The sequence below is a fragment of the Strigops habroptila genome, chromosome 5 (genome assembly GCF_004027225.2).
Source record: "Strigops habroptila isolate Jane chromosome 5, bStrHab1.2.pri, whole genome shotgun sequence".
Classification (NCBI taxonomy): domain Eukaryota; kingdom Metazoa; phylum Chordata; class Aves; order Psittaciformes; family Psittacidae; genus Strigops; species Strigops habroptila.
Window position 1 is genome coordinate 7,249,562 of NC_044281.2, and position 17,509 is coordinate 7,267,070.

Sequence of the window (17,509 nt, forward strand, 5' to 3'; positions counted from 1 at the left end):
ATTAGGGATAGTAGCGATAGGACAAGGGGGAATGGGTTCAGACTTAAACAGGTGAAGTTCAGGTTAGATATAAGGAAGAAGTTCTTTAGTGTGAGGGTGGTGAGGCACTGGAACAGGTTGCCCAAGTAAGCGGTAAAAGCTCCATTCCTGGCAGTGTTCAAGGCCAGGTTGGACAAAGCGTTGGGTGACATGGCTTAGTGTGTGGTGTCCCTGCGCACGGCAGGGGGGGTTGGAACTGGATGATCTTAAGGTCCTTTCCAACCCTAACTATTCTATGATTCTGTGATTCAACAGAATGCATGTGCAGATAGGAAAGTTATTTTAGGCGGGGGTGCAGGAGGTGGAGACGCAAATGGGATGGAGAAAGAAAGGGGGAACTTTAGGAAGTGTTCAGCAAAATAGTTCATTTCCTTATATTTATGAAATGAGTGAGTTCCCACACATTATTTTTGACCAGAATTGTGTTACATTTTTTGAAGAACCTTTGAGAATCAGCTGATGCCAGGGATAGATAACTCATTGAGCCACTGGAACCTTGCCTTTTCTTTAACAGAATAATTCAGATTTGTTTTTCCAGGGTGCGGTGTCTGAGCAAAATTTTACCATGTTTAGGAAGAAAAGGAATTCTAATGTATCTTTAAAAGCCTGAAGAATTTTACTGTTATTCAATGGCTAGTTGCTTAAATTTAAACAGTGTTTCCATGGGACAGGAAAGAACTACTGATAAGAAACAATGTAGATCTTATGATTGTGAGCTTTTCAGTGATCACTCTAATAATTCACGTACTTTCATAACAGAACAAGATATCTTGTACTTACAACTGAAGTGTGGATACTATTGCATAAACTACATACAATGCCTTTCAAGCTTTTTGTTTAGATGCTGTTTAAACATGCAGCTTGAATCCCACTATCAATGAAGTGAGTGATACAACTTCAAAGACAGCAAGAACACACCTTCTTTATCTGATCTAGTAGAGATACAATGGGACAATGAGTACAAGAACATTTTTGTTTCTTCAGATGTAAACTTAAGGATAAGATAGCAATGTATTTTACTGCTCTGTTTTCCCTGTGCGACACACCTAGTAAATACTATACTATATTTTTTTAATGAAGATTAAATTGCAGATGTTGTTTGTAACCAGTTCTTTTTCAGGAGATTTCTTTCTAACTAGTTGTCTGAATTACATTTTGGTGAAAAGCCTAAAACTCAGAGCTACTGGTATCTTAGCCCTATCCAAAATCTTAGAATCACCAGGGATTAATATAATACCATTTCTAGGTAATCTGTTAATTTGTGGTAGGCATGTTTAGGCATTCAGATGTGTAGACAAAAAAGAATCTTATATGGGCTGATGCTAATTGCAATACATTCTTAGTGGGGAAAACCGGCCAAGTATTTTACATTTGGTCTCTCTTTACCAACACAGTTATCTCCTAGAAAATGCAGGAAGAGTTCATCTGAGTACCATTGAAGATTAACAATAATTAATCGTTTAACTGAACTAAAGGCAAATTATTAGTATTGTGGAATGCATTACAGAAAAATATGTCCTTTGAGTTTCTTGTAGGTGGGATTATTTATTTATTTTTTAACCTTTCCTTATTCAAAATTGCTTTGGAACTAGTCAGAATAGCATGTTATCCCCTTATTTGGTTCCATTCTGTTTGATTGCATCTATGCAGGGTAAAATAAGGATACTGTCCTTAATACATTGTGGTCAGGTACCCTGACAATGCCCTTAAGGACTATTCTATTGAATGTGTGCAGATTGTTAGGAAATAAATTTCCTTACAAATTGAAATGAAATAGGACTAAACTTATTCAGGCAGTAAGACCTATGTATTCTTTTTGAAAAATAAATCTACATATCATAAGAATAATAAATAAAATAAGAATATATGGTCAGTGTTTCTACAAATAGATAGATAAGAAGATGCATGTTTTAGAAGCCCGTGACACAGCTGGTCTGCCAGACTGTTGTTTAACACAGCAAAAAGTGGGGCACTGGCAAATTGCAAATGATGCACTTGACTATGTCTTGATAAAATCCAGTTTGAACCCCGTGAGACTTTGAGGATAAAAATGGTACACAGAAATAAATGCTTTGTAACTTAGCCAGCACAATAACTAGAGCTGCTAGTATAGGAATAATAGTTCTTGCTGTGAGACAATAAACAGGAAAAGATTCTAATATTGCGGAATTCTTACAGATTCTTACAAAATCCTTTGGTTGTCTTAGCATTTTATTTCATTATTGCATAGAAGCTTACTAGAAAATTAGATAGCATGGATTTTATTTATTATACCCATTGTAATACAATTGAGTCTGTATCTGTTTCAGTTTGAAAATATAAAATGTTTTTTATGTTATTTTAGTTTTCATTGTAAATACTTTTTCCGTTACTCTGCTATTTAAAATTATTTTCAATTCAACTGTCTTTATCATCTACTATTCATAACTTCTTTGTCTGAAGGAACTCTCCTTGCTGTAGAAACAATGGCAATTGTCTGATATTAATTCTAACTTTCAAACAAAGCCAAACAGTAGCCTTTTTGCTGCCTAAGTAGTATCAGCATATTTATTGTATGCAGTAGAGAAAGCATCAGGCTTAATTCGGAGCTATAGTCTGCAGGATTATGGGTATGCGTATGTGCATCAAACTTAACCCTACTGGAAACAAACAAACAAGCAGAAGCAAGTCTTCATATCTTTGCATCCATCTGTGTGGCTCAAAGCATAAATTTACATTGATATTTCTGAGAAGATAGAGTATTTAGATTTTTCTTCCTTTTTAATGTTAGCTAAACATGTAAGGGATATACTGAGTATTGGACTAGTTTTGCTGAAGAAATAAGTCCTCAAAGTAAACTCTAGACATAAGGATAATTTACCATAAAATACACATATCTTGAAGAATGTTCAGAATGAAAGGTTTATGTAAGAGGGCTGTAAAAATCTATCAGCTATCGTCTTATTTCATCATATGAAACATATTCTTTTTACTCAAGTACAAAGGTAGAGACATGCTAGCTACAGTAAAAGCTGAAGCTGAAAGGAAGAAATGCTTATTTGAGAGACTACAAATTCTATATTTGATGACTTCCGTATTTCCTTAATTGAAAATAGAAGTTGCAATAATCACATTTTGCAGGACTCAGATCCTGTTAGTGTATGTTAGACGATATTATGAATTATATGACTGAATCACATGTCAAAAGGCAGTGGACAAACATTTGATTTCTGATTTCTAATTGAGTTTAGGTGAGCACTGCGCTGGAAGTGAACTGGGAGCTGCTCTGAACCATGGACGTTGTGGAGCTGAACAGGTACAAAAATCTGTCAATTGTGTCAATGCACAAGCAGCTCTAGTTTCAACAGCAAAAGTGACTAGTATGTCATTTTGAAATTTGAATGACTTCATTTCATGCAGTACTTCCAGAGTGTTCATTAGGCCTTTGTGAGCACAGCCTTCATCCTTTGCATGACTCTGGAAAAATGTAGTTATTTATTTATGTAGCTTTCCTTCCAAGTTCTAAAAAGGCAAAGATGTCATAAGGTTATTCCAGGGAGAGATACAATTCAGGACAATGGAGGACTTGAGTTTTAAATAATGCCTTGAACAGATTCCTCTGCTTCCTCTATCTCCTCTCACCACAATTCTTTCATATGCTGATAAATATGAATTTTTAAATGGCAATGAAACTATAACCATCTTGACCATTATTTGGTTTGTTCCCAGCTTTTTTATACATTAATATCACTTCTTTGTCCCAAATCGGATCCCAAAATTTCCCTCCCTGATTTTATTACTGATTCTGATTAACTTATCATTTATTCAGAACGTGAAGACTGGTGATCTCAGAAAGGACATGTCTCATCCTATTGCCCATGTTTTCTTGTTGTACTTCTTCAGTTATGTCATTCTCTTGACGCTTTGCCTATTGCATTCTCATCACTTTTCTTATCTCTTTTGACATTTGTTTCCTTGTGGCATTGCCTCATTCAATACATTACACCCTCTAGGTTCCTTGACAGCTTCTAGATTAATTTCTTTTTTTCCTTTATGTAAAGGTTTTGTTTAGCCTTTATTTTTAATCTTATGTCGGTTCCTTTCCTGCAATTTCAGTTGTACATTGCTCTTTCAGTGGTATTAACAGTTCCCTGTGTCTACCGGATTGCACACTATTAGGATTTTTCAGTCACTTTCTGGGATTTTGTATTACTCTGTTTCTAGCATTTGTTATTACATCTGGAATTAAATTCTTGTTAAGCTCAACTGCATTTGATTCAGGACATGCATGAGTTTTAAACATACTAAGAGAGTTCATCTGATCAAAACTTATTTTTCAGGTAATTTCCCAAGGAAGGTTTTTTGCACGCTCTCCACCCGCCTATATGACTTGCCCGTTCTTCAATTGCTTTTTATAATTTCTTTAATTAATACAAAAAAGAAGCATAGTTTTCCATACCACTGGAACGTTTAACATAAGTTCTTGTCAAAGAATAATTTTTGAGATTGCCCAGAGTAGATAAGGAGCTTGTGCTAAAACCAAGAGAAGATATATTTCTCACATGAAACTCTGTTGATCTGTAGAGAATTACTTTGAACTCTAGTTCCAGAAAGTCTCTTTTTTCCCCCCTTGTTATAAGTTACATCTTAGCAATGTAAATTTTTCATAGGTTTATTAGAACTTCAATGAGTCTTCGTGTCATTTCAATGTCAAAGGCATTGGTGATTATTAAAGATTATGAAAAAATCATGGCTAACCAAGCATATATTTATGGCAGGAAAGTATGTGAAAATATAGCAATATTTGACATTTTGTTGTTGTTGTTAGCATGTAAATACTACCACTTGAGCAAAATTTCCTCATATTAATCAACTAACTCAAAATAAATACAGCTTTCAGAGGAGGGAGGTTTAGTCGGACTTGTTACTAAAACAGAGGGAAATCTGTTTCGTTCAGAACTTCATGTTACGGTGGTTTACTGTCAGTGAATTAAATATGCTTAACATGTCCTACAGTCTTAAAAGTAACATAACTTTTCATATTAAGATAATGTAGTTTTCCAGTAATATATCATATATATAAAAAATTAACACCTTTTCCTTAATTAAGAAGGCTGAGAAAATTCAGTAGAACTTAAAAGCTAGGCTTAAATTCAAATAATGTTGCAAAAAAGGAAAAAAAAAACCAACAAAGAGCTGCACTTCCCTATGATGGGTATAAACTTACTCTTCTAAATCAGCATTGCAGTGAAATGTCAGTGATGTTCATTGTCTGAAGTGAGCGATGCTGCACACTAAAATGATCTTTACATATTGCCTGAAACTTCCAAAGTAGAACAGACCAGACCAAATTTCATGAGTAACTTCCCTTTTGTGAAACAAAAGGGTTGGAAGGGACCTCTGGAGATAACCTGTAATTTTTTTAAATTTTGTATGCATTTCTGCAAATATGGTATTTATTTCTATCTTTATTTTTACCTAATTGTGGGACAGGTGAAATGGCAGCCCAAAAGTTGGAGAAAGATGAATCTTCTTTCTAACTGGAGGCTCAGAATTTAATCTATTAGTGGAGCAGTTCTACCTTTTTATGCCTCCATTTCCTCACTCTGAAGATGTACTAGACCAGACCAACCGTGGCTAAAAATAACATTAAATTTGGCGTCTCTACTAGAGTACGTCCAAGCTACTCTGAGGTACATCCTTTCATTAGAAATGTACTAGTTTCAAATTCTTCATTGCTTTAGCTGGAGTTTGTTAGTTTTTGGTTTGGGTTGGTTTTTTTTCTTTCATAAATATATCTTTCTTCTGCAGTGTTTAATTTACCATCTGTATTTTTGCGTTTGTATATTTCTTTTCCAAGTTTTGCAAAAGGAACTAATGATTTTATTGCTACAGAAAACAAACTGCAACAACTCCTATGCAACCATCATGTTTGGTTTCAATGTGGCTGGTTTTAGCTTTTGTCATTTTTTCCTTTGTCATTGAGCTTTCACAGTGGGAAGGGGGGCTATACAATAAGCTATAACTGAATCCTGTGGAAAAGCAGGGGTAGTAAAGGATAAACACAGTATCCTATCAGGAAGCACTGCTTTGTAGGCAAAAAAAAGTTCTCCCACGTTTATTTGACAAAGAAAATTTGTTGTGCATATGTTTAAAAATAGTTTCTAGCAGCAGTAGCACAGTTCTCTTGTTCCTGCATTGGGCTGTATCTTGTCATCTTATGTGCTGATCTCACATTGACTTCTAATCAATTTTTTATGCATGGCAATGAAGTTGCATTGGCAGTACTGAAATTTGCAAGGGGGAGGCCATATGTCAACTCTTCCCAGGAATCCATAGGAAATCTGAAGGGTGCATAATTCTTCGCAGGTTCTCAGTGTAGGCAGGAAGATCTCGTCTAGGGTTCACGTGAAGCAAAAGTAGACATGCTCTGAAGAAAACTAAATAATGAAGACAATTCCGAGAATATGTTGCGGGAATTTGTATCTGTGTTTGTTTGTAATATTTGTTTGTAATATAAACATGAAATAATAAAAGGGAGTGTCTGAATGAGAACTCTTGTTAGGAAAAGCAAAACTCACTGTGAAGTAAGAAAAAACAACTGAAGAACTAAAACAAACAAAGAAATAAAGGGTAAGCAGGTGCAAAGCTTGGAAAAAGAAAAAAAGTTTATTTAAACATTTTAAAATTTAAAACCAGAGATTTAGAAGTAAATCTGTTTCCTTACTGTTCTGAAGAACCAGAATATAATTTACACTGATTTTTCCCCTCCTCTTTGATGCTTCTAACTGCCATGTTGCAACTGGCAGTGATTTTGATGATGAGATAGTAATTTTCTTCTAATTTTGAGTTATCTCTCTTTTTCTTTGCTTATCTCTTATATAGGTCTTCCTCATGTAGGCAGTTCAATAAGGATTTAGGATCTTTATCGTAGGGTTTAGCCTTAGAAAATGAATGCTGAGTATTTCCAGTGTTATTACTAAAACAAATGATCATTTAGAAGACCAAAACAAAATCCAAGCCACTGGGGAGCTGGACATATATAGGAAGTAAGTGCTTCTGCCATAAAGCATTTATATTTTGAAGGGACCAAATACTAAGGCAAATGTTATTATCTCATTCAAGAATATGGGATGAAGAACAGAGCAATGAAGTGAGTTGCCTAATGGTTTAGGTCTGAGATAGGAATAGAATCCAGACTGCCTGACTCCCCTGGCAGGGCATTAAAACATTACCTCTATAAAATACATCAGAATGAATCATAGAATGATTAGGATTGGAAAGGACCTTAAGATCATCTAGTTCCAACCCCCCTGACATGCGCAAGGACACCACACACTAGACCAGGTTGCTCCAAGCCCCATCCAACCTGGCTTTGGACACTGCCAGGGATGGACCAGACACAGCTTCTCTGAAGAATCTCTTCCAGTGTCTCACCACTCTCACAATAAAGAACTTCTTCCTTATATCCAACCTAAATCTCCCCTGTTTAAGTTTGAAACCGTTACCCCTTGTCTTATCACTACAGTCCCTAATGAAGAGTCCCTCTCTGGCGTCCTTATAGGCCCCCTTCAGGTACTGGAAGGCTGCTATTTTAGTATGTTTCCTTTATTAAAAATAAAGTTTCTACTATATTTTTTCTGGTTCTAGTTAAGTCTTATAAAAATTAATTACTTGCAATGAAACCACATAGGTAGTATTTGTAAAAGAGAAACGTATCTACATTTGCAGTATAGGAGGGATAGATAGAACCACTCATTATGTTAATGTTTCTTCATAACTCTTCCTATACAATTGCATTTTCTGCTGCTTGTAACTTCATAAAACTTTGATTTGGGGATTTATTTTCTTTTTTAGATGTCTGTCTCAGTCTGAGATTTCATTAAAAACATATAGCCAAAATGGTTTAGACCTTTCCAAGGAGCTGGAAATTTGTGCTGAATTTGAGAAAAATTTCAAATATCCCCAGTCAGTTTGAAATCTTTCCAGAGATGATTGTTAATATTGATGAAAAGGTAGGTGGCTTTTGTTTGGTTGGTTATTTTGGGATTTGTTTGGTTTTGGTTGGTTTTGTTGTGGTGGTTTTTAGTTTTGTTTTGTGGGTTTTTTGTTAATTTTCACAATTCAGTGAGGTTGTACACATAGCCCTCAGTCAACTTGTGAGCATGCTGTGCTGAATGTAGTACAAGCACCAACAGCCAGTATATGCTGCAAAGACTCATGAAATTCTGAAAGTATGTCCTAAGCCCTTTTAAAAATCTAGGCCTTTCAACAGCATCTGAGAGAGAGATCCCCTAGATGATGATAACCAAATTAATTTCAGTGTCATTTAAAAAAATTTAGAGTAGTTCAACTATTCCTATTGTTCTGAGTTTTTGGAGTGGTGATAAGAGACCTCATGGATTCGGTATTAATTTCTTTAAGTACTATATTTATGGCAGTGGTGATCAAAACTTTAGGATTCATGTCTGGTGTTCCAAGTTAGATTCACCTCCTTATATATATATTACTACCTAGCAGGAGCAGGAGGAGTCACCTTTGACTTTTTGCTTTTTCTTTTCTTTTTTTTTTTTTTTCCTGTCTGTTTTTGGTTTTTGGTAGTTCTTTTTGGTTTTTGGTTTTTTTGTTTTAACCATTCTCTTGTTTTCAGAGCATATGAATTCCTATGAGTTTTGCAATAATTTTAAGATTTTAACTTTTCTTAAAGATAATGTGAACAAGTCTCCTGCGATATACCCAACTCATGCAATGGGACATTGAGCTGCTGCTGTAAAAGTTAAAGAACTGAAGAAATCAAAACAGCCAGGTAAATGGTGTCTTATACTGTCAAAGAGTGAATTGCAGTACATTATGATGGATGATTAAGTTCTTAATCTGAAGTAAATCAGATAACTGCACTGGAGCTGCACTGACCCAAACTGTAAATGTTTTGGCGATTTCTATAAATTACGCCCTGGTTTCCAGGCACTCCAGGTCTTAGTTTTATACATCAAAGCCTAACCAGTAAATTTTGACTGTTCTGAGAGATGGTATCATAAAGTCTTGTCAGTCCCAAAACATGTTACACTGAGAGGTGAAGTGTATAGACTGAAGTATATATAGCGCAGTTTGCAACACATTTATTGGAGATCTAGGATATGCTCTCTCTGCCATTATGAAATAGAAGTATTCATACACTTATGGAAACTCTTTTAATGACTTTTGCAAAGTGGAACAGTTTCAACAGGCAAAATTTACACTTACGGGATAATATTCTGAGAGCTCTGTACGTTTCTTATAAGTGGAAAATACCTTGAGATTTAACCAAAGTATTATAGATTATAGCAGAAAGAAGCAGCGGTTTGTTGCTAGAGAAGTTGGGTCATCTGTGGTCAGAGATAGTCAGAGATTACATTAGAGGGAAGCATTTATGTATCTGACTTGCTTTACAAAAGTTATATTATGAATCTGTTGTAACACTTGCTGTAAACATCAGGATTATAGAGAAAAGGTTTAAGAACGTAAATGAATTGTAAATTAAAAATTACAAAAGAATAAGAATTTAACTTTTTTTTTTTCCCTTAAATTGATGCATGTACTGGCAATATTTCATAAATACGCATGTTTGATAATCATAGAATAGGTAGGGTTGGAAAGGACCTTAAGATCATCTAGTTCCAACCCCCCTGCCATGCACAGGGACACCTCGCACAAAACCATGTCGTCCAAGACTCCATCCAACCTGGCCTTGAACGCTGCCAGGGATGGAGCATTCACAAGTTTAAACCAATTCCCCCTTGTCCTGTTGCTACAGTCCCTCATGAAGAGTCCTTCTCCAGCATCCTTGTAGGCCCCCTTCAGATACTGGAAGGCTGCTGTGAGCTCTCCACGCAGCTTCTCTTCTCCAGGCTGAACAGCCCCAACTTTCTCAGCCTGTCTGCATACGGGAGGTGCTCCAGCCCCCTTATCATCCTCGTGGCCTCCTCTGGACTTGCTCCAACAGCTCCATTTCCTTATGTTGAGGACACCAGAACTGTACACAATACTCCAAGTGGGGTCTCACAAGAGCAGAGTAGAGGGGCAGGATCACCTCCTTCAACCTGCTGGTCACGCTTCTTTTGAAGCAGCACAGGATATGGTTGGCTTTCTGGGCTGCGAGCACACACTGCCGGCTCATGTTCAGTTTCTCATCAAGCAACACCCCAAAGTCCTTCTCCGCAGGGCTGCTCTGAATCTCTTCTCCACCCAATCTGTAGCTGTGCCTGGATCTTGCACTTCGCTTGGTGAAACTTCATAAGGTTGGCATTGGCCACCTCTGAAGCATGTCAAGGTACCTCTGGATGGCATCCCTTCCCTCCAGAGTGTCAACTGAACCACATAAGTTAGTGTCATCAGCAAACTTGCTGAGGGCTCACTCAATCCCACTGTCCATGTTGCTGACAAAGATGTTGAACAGGATCAGTCCCAACACCGACCGCTGAGGGACACCGCTCGTTACTGTTTTCCAACTGGACATTGAGCCGTTGACCACAACTCTTTGCGTGCAGCCATCCAGCCAATTTTTTATCCACTGAGTGTGGTCCATCCATCAAATCCATGTCTCTCCAGTTTAGAGACAAGGATGTCGTGCGGGACAGTGTCAAATGCTTTGCACAAGTCCAGGTGGATGGTGTCAATGCTTTGCCCTATCCATCCGTTCTGTAGCCCCATCATGGAAGGCCACCAAATTGGTCAGGCAGGATTTCCCCTTAGTAAAGCTGCGTTGGCTATCACCCACTACCTTATTGTTTTTCATGTGCCTTAGCATGCTTTCCAGGAGAATCCCGCTCCAAGATTTTTCCAGGCACAGAGGAGAGACTAACTGGTCTGTAGTTCCCTGGGTCTTCCATATTCCCCTTCTTGCAAATGGGGGTCATATTTCCCTTTTTCCAGTCGTCAGGAACTTCACTTGACTGCCGTGGTTTTTCAAATATGATGGACAGTGGCTTAGCGACTTCATTCACCAGCTCCTTCAGGACTCATGGATGGATTTCATCAGGTCCCATGGACTTATGTACATTCAGGTTCTTGAGATGATCTCGAACGTAATCCTCTCCTACAGTGGGCCTAAGGTCTTCATTCTCACAGACCCTGCATCTGCCTTCCAAGACTTGGGCAGTGTGGTCAGAGCACTTGCTGGTGAAGACTGAGGCAAAGAATTAGTTGAGAACCTCAGCCTTCTCCAAATCCAGGGTAGCCAGTTCTCCCTATAGCTTCTGGAGAGGGCTCACATTATCCCTGTCTGTCTTTTGTTTGCTACATACCTATAGCAGCCCTTCCTGCCATCTTTCACATCCCTTGCCAGATTTAATTCTAACTGGGCTTTAGCTTTCCTGAGCTAGTCCCTAGCTTCCCGGACAACGTCCCTGTATTCTTCGCAGGTCGCCTGTCCTTGCTTCCACCTTTTGTAAGCTTCTTTTTCCCCTCTTAAGTTTCCCCAGCAGCTCCTTATCCATCCATGAAGGCCTCCTGGCCCTCCTGCCACATTTCCTTCTACTTGGGACGCAACGCTCCTGAGCTTGGAGCAGGTGATCTTTGAACATCGACCAGCAGTCTTGGCCTCCCCTGCCCTCTAGGGCTATATCCCATGGAACCTTACTAAGCAGGTTCCTGAAGAGGCCACAGTGTGCTCTGTTGAAGTCCAGGGCAGTGAGCTTGCTGCATGCCCTTCTCACTGTCCTGAGGATCTCGAACGACCATCTCATGATCGCTGCAGCCAAGGCTACCCTGGAGTGTCCCATTCGCAACCAGCCCCTCTCTGTTGGTGAGCACGAGGTCAAGCATGGCACCTCTCCGTGTCGGCTCCTCTGTTACTTGCAAGAGGAACTTGTCTTCCACACAGTCAAGGAACCTCCTGGAAAATTATAAATAATAAGATGAATGAGCCTTAATTTTATTTAACTTCATCTTTTACTGTTTCCTAGTAGTAATTCACAATTTTCGATCTTCAGCATTTTGGACCCAATTTTATAATTTTTTCCACACTAGTGAGCAGTCACTTTAGCAAATAGTTTTGCTGCTAAAATCAATAGGATTAATCATTTTAAGGATGTGCTCAATAAAGATTTCCAAAATTGAGCCCTTCAACTTGCACTGTGTGTGACTAGAGAGCTCCCTTATCTTCCCATTAAAGAATATTGTAAGCTTTTACAAATGTGCCGGGAACTACTGTTCAAAAACCTAATGCATGTAGTAAGTAAACAAGGAAATGTTAAGAAAACAGAAAAATGTTTGTAGAACTGCCAAGTTATTTTAAGCTTTGGAAGTGATCTCATAATATGGAAAAATAAAAAGGAATGTAAATGACTTATTCAGTAAAAGGTGAAATATGACAGAAGTTGAATTCCCAATCTTTTTGATGAATGATTCAAAGGAAATTGTTGTGCTTATCATTTAAAACCATAATCAGTGATTAATTCTTTGATTTTTGGATATGATGTTGTTTGCAGTTTTCTCATTCTGGTGCATCAATATGTCTGACAATGGGTAACAAAGAGAGCAATGCAAGAAATAACCCATTGTACATTTTTTCGTGTGTGTATTCCAGAGCACAACTCCTGTCCCAACTATCAAAGCATGAAATCATAGAATGGTTTGGGTTGATAAGGACCTTAAAGCTCATCTAGTTCCAACCCCCTGCCATGGGCAGGGACACCTTCCACTAGACCAGCTTGCTCCAAGCCCCTGTGTCCAACCTGGCCTTGAGCATTGCCAGGGATGGGGCAGCCACAGCTTCTCTGAAAAATCTTTTCCAGTGTCTCACCACCCTCACAGTAAAGATTTCTTTCTAATATCTAATCTAAGTCTCTCCTGTTTCAGTTTAAAGCCATTGCCCCTTGTCCTTTCACTACATGTCCTTGTGAAAAGCCCCTCTCCAGATTTCCTGAGGGCCCCTTTAGGCACTGGAAGCTGCTCTAAGGTCTCCCCAGAGTCTTCTCTTCTCCAGGCTGAACAAACCCAGCTCTCTCAGCCCTCTGATCATCTTTGTGGCCTTCCTCTGGGCTCAATTCAAGAGGTCTATGTCCTTATTATGTTGGAGGCCCAAGAGCTGGATAGAGTACTCCAGGCAGGGTCTCACAAGAGCAGATTAGATGCGCAGAATCACCTCCCTTGAACTGCTGGTCACGCTTCTTTTGATGCAGTCCAATCAACAGGTGGCTTTCTGGGCTGTTTTTTTCTGTTGGAGGATAGCAAATGAAAATTCACTTTGACTTTTGTTCAGTTAGACATATGTCTTGGGAAAAATTCACCTGAAGTACTTGACTTTTAAAAATCTGGATTTCAGTTGCTAAAAAGTCTATTTAACAAACTCTACTGGTTTTTGTCAAAAATTGGCTGAAGCCTATATGGCGCATAAGGCTCTATTTTTACACTGGATAACTTGGTGAGTTGCCATAAAGCCATAAATAGCCTGTGAATGTTCAGTAGTTCTATCTACAACAAGGTTACAACAAGGGGCACAGTTTTGAAACTGATGCTCAGAATTACGTGTACAGTTCTTTGTCATTCTTTAACAGAAATATCCCATGCTTATTTTGGACACCTTATGACATATTGAGCACTACATATATTTAGAATCAATTCCTTTGGAATCAACATGCAAATAATGGTTAATGTAAAGGCACAAACTCTGGCCTTTCACTACGTCAGTTGGTAAGATCAGTAAATTTGATCCAAAGCTTTTAAAGACACTTTCCTGAACATTCCAAAGCAACCTATTTTTGCACTGACATTGTAAACCAAAAAAGCTATTTTTGTGTGATTCATATCCTGGTGTTTATAAACACTGTTAATAGTTTCTGTACCAAATGGTGTTTCCATTACATGTAAAAAAAAATGAACAATAAACGGTCTTATATATCCTCGTGTTAACAAGTTCTATCTTGAAATTCATGAATTGTTTACTGTTATGAGATGGGTCTTTTATGACTCTAGTTGGTCACTCACTGTCATACAGTGCAGTTACTTTGTACCGCTCTGTTGGTTTCATAGGCTTTGCAAGGCACTGGCTACACAAACTTGCAGTCAGATTACTCGGGCTGCTTTAGCTGCCTTAGGGCAGAATATTGCCGGGGAGATCATTTTCTATGCCCGTCAGTCAGATGGTATCCTTCTTCTCACTTTGTAACCTTTCAAATAATGCTGGTTTTCAGTTTATTTAGCTAATATATCTACAGGCTTTTCCCCTAAGGCAAGTTATCAACTAATTAGCTATTAACTTGAAGTCAGCAACAAAAATGAGTTACTTTACTATCAGCTAGAATTTTCTGATTCTCCTGTTTGGGGTTTTTGTTTGTTTGCTTGCTAGTTTGTTTTCTGATAAAACTGTAACCTCTCCAGCATAAAAGCAGTGTCTCTCTAGATTCCTACAGCGTGTAGTCCTGATCCTTTATGGAGTTTTGAATATTACAGCATGAAAATAAATCATGATAATAAATAATAATCTACTCATTAAACCACTGATTATCACTATTAAGGTGGAGTTAATAACAGTTCTGTGAGAGAGTTCTTTCTGGGTGAAAAAAACTCTAACAATAAAAAGCACATCATCTCTTATTGCAGCCAAATATTTGTAAACTGAAGTTGCTGAGAGCCAAAGTAGTAACAGTCGTCTTGCAAACAGATGGGATAGTCCTGTGTTAGTGAACTTTTGCCCTAGGAAGCAAGAAGGTAAAGGAAAGGAAGGAGGAGAAAATAGAAGAAATGCTCAGTAATTATTACTTATTGCACAGTATTACCTTGCAATTATTGTTTCATTCAGACACATGTATAATAAATCTGTTGAAATAGTCTGAGTGATTCAGATATGGCAGGTAGGTGTCATTTTGAAAATGCCGTTGGATGTTCATATAGTTATTGGGTTGGTTCCTCTTTTGTAGCTAAGTAAACAGAGTGACAGAGTGGTGTGGTAGACTATTAATGATGTAATCAATTAAATTATGCTCTATAAACAGAAATTTACACCCTGTACTTTCACCTGAACTGGAAACAGAAAATTAAAATTTGAAATTGAGAGTCTGCACATTTATCTCTTTTAATCTTATAAGTCTTTGAAGTCTAAATCAATGAAATTCATAGGGCTTGTGAAGGTGGTTTAATGTCATCTAAAACTTAGGTGAGAAGGTAATGTATTTAAGAATGATCACTTCACTGTGCAGTAATGTTAAGTGCTCCTCTACTTTAAAGAGTGAATTTAGTTGCAGAGTATTTTCATTTTTGATGTTTTAGAATTCCCCATGCATCTTGGATGCCATTAATGTAGGTTGTTAGTATTCACTGTTAGGTTTTTTACACTGGCAATACTACAGTGTTTCATACACTGTGAATTTGTTACCACTTTTGAGTCTGGTTAGGTACGAAGTAATTTCTATAGAGATTTGTACATTAAATCTATGAGTAGTTTTGTTTATTACCTTATGCTTTTTAAATATGCTTTATTATTTTGCAGCATCCTCACATGCTCATCATCTCTCTCTCAAACTCCACTGGCGCTATTCCTGCAACCATTAAAAACTCTCCACAGGTCATCGCCATAACGACCGAGACGCATCCAGTCCAAGTCAGCTGCGAACAACCTGAAATTAGTGCCAACAGTGGAGATGCTTCTATATCCAGCACCTGTTGCTAGTTTAAAGTAATCATCAAAAGTAAGTGCTATTTTGGGATAACGTTTAACAAATATGACCCTGGATACTGTTGTCTCTTTCACAGTTCAGTTTCCAGTACTGAACGCAGTGTCTGTGTTTGTTTCCATGCACAGTTTGATATCAGGTCCACTATAACAAATAGCATGTTTCGTTTAGGTTTAAAAATAGTTTTCTATTTTTAAAACCTTTGATGCTAGTGAAGCAGCTCATTCATGGAGTATCACTTCTTTATTTCAGGGAAACGCTCGTTTACCAGGGAATAATTTCTATAAAATTTGTTGGTTACCATTTGCTAGAGTCATTATCGGTTGGGAGCTTCAGTGACCAATGATCTCTAGTTGTCTTCATGCAATCTGATCACTGTGCTGTGGACAGGCTCCTGTAATGTTTGTCTTTTTACTAATAAAGCCCTGCATTTAGACAGTGTCAATTTCCAACATTTTAGAATGCAACAATGAGATATGCTGAGCAATAATACAATGATGTACCATCTTAAACACACATTTGCTTGGAAAGCTATTGCTGCTGTTGCAGTCACTCTGTGGAACATTCTGCTTGTGTGAATACTCCCTTTAAGCACTTCATTACAAAGTCTGGTCACTTGCTCAACAAAGGTAAATTTAAAGTAGCTTAAGCTGTGTAACCAGGCTCAGACTTTGTGCCAAAGTAACTGAAGTATGCCTAGAAAGGCCATTATGCCTTTTTATCAGTAGGAGAGGGCCAAGAGGGTGATGGATTTGGTAAAGAGCATTTGTAAATCTTATCACTTCTACTTGAGGGTCTATCATCTCCAGTAGCACAGAAGTTTTTATACTAATTTAAGAGTATTCCCATAAAGGATTGATAACTTTTAAGCATTAGATTGATTATCAGTCCTATTTGTGTAGATAAGCACTCTGATATGCAGAAACAGGATGCTTTCTAGTCAGCAGAACTTCTGAGATTTTCAAGCTTATTGCTCAAGATTCAATGAGCATTTATAAAATGCAGCCAAATGTTCTGAATTAAGGACATAACATTGGAAAAGTAGCTACTATAAAAGTGGAAAAAACCCAAAGCACTTCCTCTGGCTTGGTTTCTTACAGAAGACAAAGCATGACTACAAAGGTTCATTGACATGATGGCAGAACATGAAAGAAGTTTATTGAGGATGGGACCTATTTGCAGTAAAATATCAGGAATGGCTTTAATAGAACTTTCAAAAGCTTTTTGAGCTGTTTGGAGTTTGCATGTTCTCCTTAATTTCGGGTATATTAAAAAGTCCTGCAAACATATTCAGAACTACTTTGCCTTCTATAGATATCATCGATTAACCTGCTTTTTAAATTCTTTGGGAATAGTCTTATGCTTATTTCGAGTTTCAGATGGAAGTTGGGATTTCTTGGGATTTCTTGTATGTGCATGTATTTTAAACATACTTTATGAAAATATAATTTATTACCTGCCACTCCTGAAGAGGACTTCACTTTGGGGAGGAAAACAAAAACAAAGGTTAAGGTGGAAGGTAGTGTTAATATCTTTGGCAGTGGTTTGCTGTAAATGGTTTTGCCTCTTAGAATGTAGAAATCAGAATGCTATGATAAATTCATGATGTTTTTAGTTGGCTTGTACATACTGTTTAAGGAGTAAAGTAATAACACAGGTTGTTTTAGCCAGAATAATACTGCACCAATTGTGACTAGCCAAGATAACTGGGTTACTCAAGCTCTCTCATTTATTTTAAAAAATTAGTTTGGCTGCTTGTCAGGAAGTGACTTCAGTAAGGAAGCACAGTAATTCGGTTATCAAACACTCCTTTTTCTGAGTCTTCCAGCGAAATGCATATG

At 37.6% G+C, this 17,509-nt stretch overlaps 1 long non-coding RNA gene across 2 annotated transcripts in view; it reads left to right on the plus strand.

Annotated features, from left to right (window-relative positions):
- Positions 1–17,509, plus strand: part of LOC115607832 — a 135,047-nt gene that overhangs the window by 105,045 nt on the left and 12,493 nt on the right. Inside the window, exons 3-6 of one of the 2 annotated variants that reach the window (XR_003991357.1) lie at positions 3,270–3,334; positions 7,876–8,033; positions 8,726–8,824; positions 15,485–15,683. This is a non-coding gene — a long non-coding RNA (uncharacterized LOC115607832). The remainder of the gene's footprint in view (positions 1–3,269; positions 3,335–7,875; positions 8,034–8,725; positions 8,825–15,484; positions 15,684–17,509) is intronic. The other variant, XR_003991358.1, reaches the window with a different exon arrangement.